The following is a 10196-nucleotide window of genomic DNA, read 5'->3' on the forward strand; positions in this document are numbered from 1 at the left end:
CCAGTGCTGGGGGTTTTTAATGCATCCACTGACAACAATGCTGGGGGTTATTACCGCAGCCTCTGATACCCGTTTTTGGGGTTATTATTACTGGCACCAATGCTGGGAGGTATTATAGCGTCCACTGACACCAATGCTGGGGGTTATTACGTTGTAATTTAATTCAAGTTTAGAGGCGGGACAGGGTAGGGGTAACTGGTGGCGAGTAACTCTTAAGGTTTGGGTAGTAGCTCAGGACTTGAAATTTTGAGCCCTGCACTTTAGGACGGGCAATCCCACCTACCTTAAGAACCGCTTTTCCCCACACGTATACCATGCCACGAATGCTATAACTAAGTCTAAGGGAGTCTCTATACTTATTTCGGGGACGGTGCCTTGGACGTGTGCAGGTACAGTACTAGACCCGGACGGGCGATTCTTATTTATTAAGGGATCAATAGGGGACATGAAAGTGACATTGGCCACGATGTATGCCCCCAACGACCGTCAAGACACATTCATCCGTCGTGTGCTGAATCGGCTTACTGAGTTTAGGGATGGCATACTCATACTAGGGGGAGATCTGAACGTTCCTTTAGTCCCGACGGTAGACACTTCTTCGGGTGCTTCGTCCCTGAGCGCGGGCATACACAAGAGCATATCTCGAGACCTTTATGACACCCAGCAGATAGATGCCTGGCGACTGCATCACCATGGCGAATGGGACTACACTTTTTTCTCGTCCCCCCATAAGGTCTACTCGCGAATAGACTATATTTTTGTTCCACACAATCAACTAGAAGAGGTCCGCAACATTGATATAGGCAACATCACATGGTCAGATCATGCACCCATCACCATTCGCTATTGCCTGTCGCTAGGGATGAGCCGAACACCCCTGTGTTCGGTTCGCACCAGAACCTTCGAACGGACCTAACGTTCGCGCAAACGCATCGAACCCCATTGATGTCGAACGTTCGAATTCAAAAGTGCGCATTTTAAACCCCAATATACAAGTTATTGTCGGAAAACAGGTTTGGGGAGCCGGGTCTTGTATCAATGGAAAAAAAAGTTTTAAAAACTGTCATTTTTTCTGGAGCAGCGATTTTAATGATGCTTAAAGTGAAAAAAAATAATGAAAAATTCCTTTAAATATCGTACCTGCTGGGTGTCTATAGTAGTGGCACATGTTTAGAACTGTCCCTGCACAAAATTAGATTACTATAAAAAAAAAGTCATTTCAGACTGCTTGCGGCTTTAATGTAATGTTTGGTCCCTGCAATATGGATGAAAATCACTGAGAAAAAAAGCATGGGTTTCCCCGCCCCCCTCCCCCCAGGTCAATAAAAAGCCCCTTTGGCCTTTGAACAGCAGTATACAGGCGGTGCAAACAAGACAGGGACTGTAGGTTTGTTGTTAAGTAGAATCTGTTTGTAATTTTCAAATGGTAATTCTTTAAAGTGTAGCTTTAGCCATAAAATCATTTTTTTAAGATTTGTTTTGCTGTTTGTGTGCATCTGTTCAGAAGATTGCACCTAACTTTCTGTCCCAAAGACAAATGATTTTTTGAAAAAAAATTTTTTTTTGTGAAACAAGGATTGTGATAAAGCATCAGTGGACAGGAGACACCTTTTACAGAAGAGAATTTCCCTTCCTAGGGGTAGATTTCCTCTCACTTCCTGTTGTCTCCTTCTGTTTGCAAGTAGGAGTCGTTTGTAAGTTGGATGTTTGAAAGTAGGGGCCTGCCGTATATACTCTGCAGAAAGTTGGGCCCTAGGTGTTGGTGTTGCCACAAAACTGTAAGCTCTCACAGTTAGTCTTGATGGGTGCTGGAACGCCCTTCTGTGAAATATTAGATCAAGAATTGTAATTACACGCCCCTGTTGAACAGGGGCAGAAAAATTGGGCCTTAGCCACTGGTGCTGGTGCCACAACACTGCAACCCCTCACAGATACTGTAATTGGAGCGCAGCAAAGAGCCACATGCAAAGTATTGGGTGTGAAAATATTGCGCAAACTGGTAATGAACGTGGGCAGCCAACACACAAATAGTATTTGTAAAAATAGTGGGTAAAGAAAAATGTGGCGCCAGTGCGACTCAACTCCAACTTAGGTGGGAACCCAAATAGAGTAAGGCGTTCCTAAACAGGAGTGATCTGAGTGTGTACTCAACACTGTGAAGTGTGGTGAATATAAGATTGAGAAAACTCCTAAATGTCGAATATTTGCCACATAAAAATGAAACTGATGTGAAAAAAAGTGTGTGTACGCCTATGTAGCAGGAGTATCTGTGAAGCAAAAAAGTTAAACTTGACAAAACCCACAATATAAGTGTTAATGTGAACCTCTGAGGATCTGCATAAACCTGCTATCAATAGTGTCCTTTTGAGAACCTAGAAGGAGAAATCAATGCACCCAATAACTAGCAATTCACATATAAAGGCAAATATGCTATAAGTTCAGAAAAGAGTCTTTTTGTGGAAAACCACCTTAAAGCGTTTGGGATGATATGGATCATCAACACAAAAGATATATAGTCCGTTCCCCTGTTGGGAATAATATGTATATATATAATCCTTCGCTTGTATAGTTTTGATGCAATGTATATCCTCAGCAACACATTCCAATCAACTTTAGGGGAGAAAATAACTGGGTACTCTTACCAGATTCCAATGACCCACTGCTCATCATACGATGGGTGGGTCTCCAATGCTTATACGGCCGATAGCCCTCTCTGGTCGCCCTTCCAATGTTATTCTCCCAAGGTCTCTCCAAACCTGTGTAGTCTCAGGATGGTTGCTGATAATCGATTATACTCACAATCCAGAAAGATTCAGGTGTTTCCAAAAAATCAGGTAGTAGAGCATAAAGATGTTGATGGTTAATCACAAAAGAGTATGTGAAAAAAAACAAACATAGGCTCCACATAGTGTAAAAAAAGTTGCGGTTTTAATAAAAACATCAAACTTGTGTCACTACAAAAGTCAACACAAGTAAAAAATTCAAATAAAATTCAGCAGTGAAATTCAAAAATCCAAAGAAAATCCAAATAAGACATGCAGCAAGCAAGAAACTATCATGCCCAATGAATGGGCAGAAGTAAATCCACAGATTGTGCAGGTAATGGCGGTATGACCTCTGTACCCTACCGGTTTCGTCGCTATAAGGACTTCTACTGGGGTGTGTACAAGGGTCTGCGCCATCCACTGCATATATATAGCCCAGTACCCACCTGTCTGGAATCTCTCCCCGCTCCTACAGCTGGCTCTGGCGTGCGTTCCAATCAAGGGCATGTGTTTGGAGTTGCAATCCAAAACCCGGAAGTGATGGGGAGGGGCCAATATGGTCCATGGGGGTATATACTGAAAATACCTCTCCAGCTCCCAATTGGTGGCTATCTATTTCTCGGCGCCTCGTTAGTGCCCATTGGACCAGGGAGCGTGGGTGTCACACATATGGCGCCATGACGTCACGCACATGCGCACATCACTCCCCCGTCCTGGTGCCGCGCATCCGCGTGTCACGGAGCGAATCATGCCTCGTTTTCACGCCGCATATCCGGGAATTTCCCCGTGCAGCGCCGTGACGTCACGCTCACACGCCCTCCATAACGTGGTGCCGCATATCCGCGTGTCATGATGCATATCACGCCTCATTTTCACGCTATGCAGTCAAGTGTTTGCATAAAGGAGAGCGGCATCTTGTGGGCAAATAGGGGTATAGCGCTTCATTGAAGTCACTGATAGCAGAAAAATGTTTAGAATGCTCCACAGTTCCCTCATATGGAAACCAAAGATGTACACATCCAGGAATTCATATATTCACTGGGAAGGTGGAAGTGTGGATCCCAAGGTTTTGATTCCAGACAAGTGGATCAATATTGAACAAAAGAAAATAATAAAAAATATTAAAAACAATATATAAGAAATACCAGACATCTATTAGAGTACCATAGCCATGTATTGTCCAATCAGGAAAATGTTTTTTCAGGCATCTAAATGTATTAAACCAAACACAATCATATGTCTTCCAATAGTCCCAGATCAACCAAGTAGAGAAAAAACACAACATTAAGCCTGATTAATGAAGGCGTTAACGTCCCATTCGACGTTTAACCCGTATGGAACGAAACATTTCAGCTGGTATATCCAGAATACTTCCAGCTTAGAAACCCCTCTAGTTTTGGGTTCCCCCCTCCAGTGGGGAACAAACCTGTCAATAATCTGGAAGCTTGTACCTTCTAATTTTTTGTTGTGCTTCTCCACATAGTGTCTGGGTACCGTGTGATTAGTACGGCCTTTCAGGATCTTAGTCACATGTTCACCTACCCTTGTGGAAAAGCTCCGTATGGTACGACCAACGTACTGTTTTCCACAAGGGCAGGTGATCAAATATACGATGTTGGTTGTGGCACATGTGAAAAAGTGACGCATGGGGTATTCTATCCCCGTATAGGTGGATCTAAAACTTGTGGTCTTCTTCCTCCCACATATATTATTGGTGCACACTGAGCATTTCCTACAGGGATGGTACCCCTTTGAGAGGGGAAAAAAGGACGGTTTTACAGGGGGATCGGGGACATTAGGGGCAATCTGGTTCCTCAGAGAGGAGGCCCCTCTATAAATTACTCCAGCATTGTCGGGAAGCGATGGCCCCAAGATTCCATCGCTTTTCAACACTTTCCAGTGCCTGGAGATAATTCCCTTTATCTGTCTGTACTGCACTGAAAACGTGGTAAAGAAAGAATTCTTAAACTTAGACTCTCGTACCACCTTTTGTCGTGCCACGGTGAGTGAGCTTCTATCCACTATCGCTATATTGTTGATTTCCCTGTCTATTAAGTGACCCGGGTAACCTTTATCCATGAATCTCTGTTTGAGGATCTGCGCTTGCACCTGGTAGTCTTCAGTGTTCGAGCAGTTACGTCTGATGCGCAACAGCTGGCTCTTGGGTACCGAAGACAGCCAGGATGGGTGGTGACAACTACTGACCGGAATATATCCGTTCCGGTCAGTGCTCTTGAAGTATGTTCTGGTGGTTAGCTGATTGTTTTGGACAAAGATCTCCAAATCTAGGAAATGAATGCTGGAGTAACTAGCCTCATGGGAGAGGCTGATACCCAAGTCATTAGCATTCAAAATGGCCATAAAATCATTGAGGGACTCCAGGTCCCCCCTCCATAGGAGGAGGATGTCGTCTATGTATTGAGCCCAGAGTACTATCTCTGGTCGATTGAAAGCATAGACGACATCCTCCTCCCACTTGGCCATGAAAATATTTGCCAAACTGGGGGCAAATTTAGCCCCCATTGCCACTCCTTTGCGTTGTAGGTATACCATTATACCAAAAGTAGTTGTGCGCAGTAGCGAACTGCAAGAGCTCCATAATGAAGCTCTTTTGCGCAACTGGGAGAATCTCAGAACGCTCCAAAAAACATTCAACTGCTTGATGTCCTAAATCATGAGCGATACTAGTGTATAAAGCAGCGACATCCGCTGTTACCAGCAGTATGCCCTCCTCATACACTATGTCCTGAAGGAGTGAGATGGCATGCCTAGTATCTTTCAAATAGGAGGGGATATCCTTGACTATAGGTTGGAGATGGAAGTCAATATATTTGCCCAAACATGCTGTTATGGAGTGTATCCCACTAATGATAGGCCTCCCCGGGGGGTGGACACTATCTTTGTGAATTTTTGGTAAAAAGTACATCACCGGAATCCGTGGTACTTTTGGGATCAAGTAGGCTCGTTCTTTTTTATCCAGAATTCCCTTCCGGGTACCATCTTCAATGAGCTTTGTCAGAGAGGTTTTAAAACTGTTGGTAGGGTTTGAAAGTAGTTTGGTATAGGTTCCAGTATCCCCCAATAGTCTCAGCATCTCCTCATGATAGGCTGACTTGTCCAGAATGACAATCCCTCCCCCATTATCCGCAGGGCGGATAATAAGGTCCTTGCGTTCGCATAAGCTCTTTAGGCCCTTCTTGATGTTAGGGTCAGAATAAGTTCTTTTGGGGGGAAGGTCATCCAAATCTTTCAAAACCAAATCCCTAAAAACCTTTACACTTGGGGCCATTGGGCAAGGTGGGTTAAACAGGGATGGGTTCGAAAGACCTGTATGGATGATTTCTGATGATTTCGGGTCATTGGAATCTGGTAACCAGTTATTTTCTCCCCTAAAGTTGATTGGAATGTGTTGCTGAGGATATACATCGCATCAAAACTATACAAGCGAAGGTATATAAAGTGGGCGGGGGGAGGGTTGGTTGGGACTTTAAATGAGGTAATGGGTCAATTACCTCCATCCCTAATTAGGTATAGAAAAGAGAAACAAGTGTGGGACTTTAAATGAAGCATGTGCGGGAAACTGTTTGCAATAAATGGGGGGAATGAATCAAAGATAATAAATCTGGAATAGGTTTAAATATTTTATTACTTTCACATAATGCACCGTCCATGACTATATTGCACTATTGAAGAAATAGATAAACATATATGTTTCACAGATTAGTTGGGGGACAAGGTACGTGGGCAGTGACCCAAATATATAAATGCAATGAGTACAGCGAGCTGTACTATATTATTGAGACATAAAATAGATATCACATATTAAAATGGAAATTACATCGCATGACACTGCAGTGATAATACATTAATGCATGAGGTATAGAGCTCTACGCGTTTCGCGACTGTTGGTCGCTCATCAGGAGCAGGCATGCATTACATTGGTTATCTGGAACGACATAAGCACATAGCTGGTTAAACGGGGCATCCAACATTTGTGGGGGCTGAGGACTCATCAAAAAGCCCCAGATGGTACTCACCAGGTTGCCGATTGCCGCCGGCACTAGAGTGAAGCTCCGGATGGACCCCAGGATTGGGGTGGTCACTGCCGGGGACTAGGGCTGGAGAATGAGGGGTGCAGGGCCCGTCAGGAGAGCGCACCCAGGTGGCACAGGCATGAGGCATGGTGTATTGAATGCACTGTGGTCGGTAAGGAATGATGGCTGTATTGGAAATAAATGAAGAATGTATTATGTTTGAATGGGATATGGAGATATGATGAAAAGGAAAAGGGGGGAAGGAAAACAAGCAAAGGAGAAGGAAAAAAGAAAAAAGAAAAGGAAAGAGAAAAAAAAGGAGAAAAAAGGGGGATGGGGAAGAAAGACAAAGAGAAATGGGAATATAAAGATAGTAAAGTGAGGTGAAGGTACTGGGTGTGGTGAGGTATAGGAGAGAGGAAGAGGATCACCTGTGAGTTCCGAGTGTGCTGCATGGAGTGATGACATGTGAAGAGCCAAATGCCTGTACCTGCCATAGGTTACACCCTCTTATAGGGACCACCCCCCCAATGTTACCCGCCCAGAGACACGCATACGAGGGGGAGGAGAAGGGAGGCATCTGCATTGGTGCGGGGTAACCGCCCAATGATGCGGCGCCGTTTGACTCCTGTAACCCCTCGTGGATGGTGTACCAATACACCGCACGGAGACCTAGTTCCGTGTCAGGTGATGGAGGCGTGACATCGACACGCACTGCCCGCCCATCCGTCCGTGCGTCTTCGGAGCACAGGACGGAGAGCGTGTGCAGTGAGTGTTGCTGCCCCCGGATAGGACCACACCCCACAGGGGGCCGGAGGTGCCAACACCCTTAGCCAGACAGCGCCAGGGAACCTGTGAACAGATGTGGAATGGCCCAAAATACCCAGCCGTACTCAAAATGTGACAGATACTAATGAAACAGTTGTAAGCACATTGCTGCTAGCACTTAGAAAAACAACAATAATGCAGTACTGGATATTAGCACAAAATAGACAAAAATGTAGTCCCGTAAAATACATGCTTCCATCCCTAGTTATGGTATATAAAGTGGGCGGGGGGAGGGTTGGTTGGGACTTTAAATGAGGTAATGGGTCAATTACCTCCATCCCTAATTAGGTATAGAAAAGAGAAACTAGTGTGGGACTTTAAATGAAGCATGTGCGGGAAACTGTTTGCAATAAATGGGGTTAAGGGTGTTGGCACCTCCGGCCCCCTGTGGGTCCTATCCGGGGGCAGCAACACTCACTGCACACGCTCTCCGTCCTGTGCTCCGAAGACGCACGGACGGATGGGCGGGCAGTGCGTGTCGATGTCACGCCTCCATCACCTGACACGGAACTAGGTCTCCGTGCGGTGTATTGGTACACCATCCACGAGGGGTTACAGGAGTCAAACGGCGCCGCATCATTGGGCGGTTACCCCGCACCAATGCAGACGCCTCCCTTCTCCTCCCCCTCGTATGCGTGTCTCTGGGCGGGTAACATTGGGGGGGTGGTCCCTATAAGAGGGTGTAACCTATGGCAGGTACAGGCATTTGGCTCTTCACATGTCATCACTCCATGCAGCACACTCGGAACTCACAGGTGATCCTCTTCCTCTCTCCTATACCTCACCACACCCAGTACCTTCACCTCACTTTACTATCTTTATATTCCCATTTCTCTTTGTCTTTCTTCCCCATCCCCCTTTTTTCTCCTTTTTTTTCTCTTTCCTTTTCTTTTTTCTTTTTTCCTTCTCCTTTGCTTGTTTTCCTTCCCCCCTTTTCCTTTTCATCATATCTCCATATCCCATTCAAACATAATACATTCTTCATTTATTTCCAATACAGCCATCATTCCTTACCGACCACAGTGCATTCAATACACCATGCCTCATGCCTGTGCCACCTGGGTGCGCTCTCCTGACGGGCCCTGCACCCCTCATTCTCCAGCCCTAGTCCCCGGCAGTGACCACCCCAATCCTGGGGTCCATCCGGAGCTTCACTCTAGTGCCGGCGGCAATCGGCAACCTGGTGAGTACCATCTGGGGCTTTTTGATGAGTCCTCAGCCCCCACAAATGTTGGATGCCCCGTTTAACCAGCTATGTGCTTATGTCGTTCCAGATAACCAATGTAATGCATGCCTGCTCCTGATGAGCGACCAACAGTCGCGAAACGCGTAGAGCTCTATACCTCATGCATTAATGTATTATCACTGCAGTGTCATGCGATGTAATTTCCATTTTAATATGTGATATCTATTTTATGTCTCAATAATATAGTACAGCTCGCTGTACTCATTGCATTTATATATTTGGGTCACTGCCCACGTACCTTGTCCCCCAACTAATCTGTGAAACATATATGTTTATCTATTTCTTCAATAGTGCAATATAGTCATGGACGGTGCATTATGTGAAAGTAATAAAATATTTAAACCTATTCCAGATTTATTATCTTTGATTCATTCCCCCCATTTATTGCAAACAGTTTCCCGCACATTTAAAGTCCCACACTTGTTTCTCTTTTCTATACAAGCGAAGGATTATATACATATTATTCCCAACAGGGGAATTGTGTTGATGATCCATATCATCCCAAACGCTTTAAGGTGGTTTTCCACAAAAAGACTCTTTTCTGAACTTATAGCATATCTGCCTTTATATGTGAATTGCTAGTTATTGGGTGCATTGATTTCTCCCTCTAGGTTCTCAAAAGGACACTATTGATAGCAGGTTTATGCAGATCCTCAGAGGTTCACATTAACACTTATATTGTGGGTTTTGTCAAGTTTAACTTTTTTGCTTCACAGATACTCCTGCTACATAGGCGTACACACACTTTTTTTCACATCAGTTTCCTTTTTATGTGGCAAATATTCGACATTTTGGAGTTTTCTCAATCTTATATTCACCACACTTCACAGTGTTGAGTACACACTCAGATCACTCCTGTTTAGGAACGCCTTACTCTATTTGAGTTCCCACCTAAGTTGGAGTTGAGTCGCACTGGCGCCACATTTTTCTTTACCCACATGCAAAGTATTGCATAAAATTTTTTTATTACACGCCCCTGTTAAACACCCCTGGTGGCGGTGCCCAGAACCAACAATGTTCTTACTAGCTATCAGCAAGATCATTGAGGAGGAAAAGGATATTCAGTCAGCATAACAGGATAGTCACTCAGCATTAGCATAGGCAGTCTCCAAGGGATCTGACACTTCCAAAAAATTATTCAGTTACATCAGCATCAGGTGCTTGGTAGCTGGTATTGATCCAAGCCTGATTCATTTTTATGAAGGTCAGTCGATCGACGGAGTCGGTGGAGAGGCACACCCTGTGATCGGTCAGAAAGCCTCCAGCAGCACTGAATGTGCGTTCTGAAAGAACGCTGGATGCAGGACAAGCCAGTAGCTCAAT

General features: G+C 44.8%; 2 long non-coding RNA genes across 2 annotated transcripts; one reads left to right on the forward strand and one right to left on the reverse strand.

Moving 5' to 3' along the window:
* Nucleotides 1-6399: 6399 nt before the first annotated feature.
* LOC120928639 lies at nucleotides 6400-7370 on the reverse strand. The gene is made up of 3 exons (XR_005747270.1): nucleotides 7231-7370; nucleotides 6803-6985; nucleotides 6400-6711 (listed from the first exon to the last, which is right to left on the reverse strand). It is a non-coding gene; the product is annotated as an uncharacterized LOC120928639 (long non-coding RNA).
* An 802-nt stretch (nucleotides 7371-8172) lies between these two features.
* LOC120927139 lies at nucleotides 8173-9213 on the forward strand. Its single transcript, XR_005747040.1, has 3 exons — nucleotides 8173-8382; nucleotides 8628-8810; nucleotides 8902-9213. It is a non-coding gene; the product is annotated as an uncharacterized LOC120927139 (long non-coding RNA).
* Nucleotides 9214-10196: the final 983 nt, after the last annotated feature.

This window comes from Rana temporaria, chromosome 2, assembly GCF_905171775.1.
Source record: "Rana temporaria chromosome 2, aRanTem1.1, whole genome shotgun sequence".
Taxonomy (NCBI): domain Eukaryota; kingdom Metazoa; phylum Chordata; class Amphibia; order Anura; family Ranidae; genus Rana; species Rana temporaria.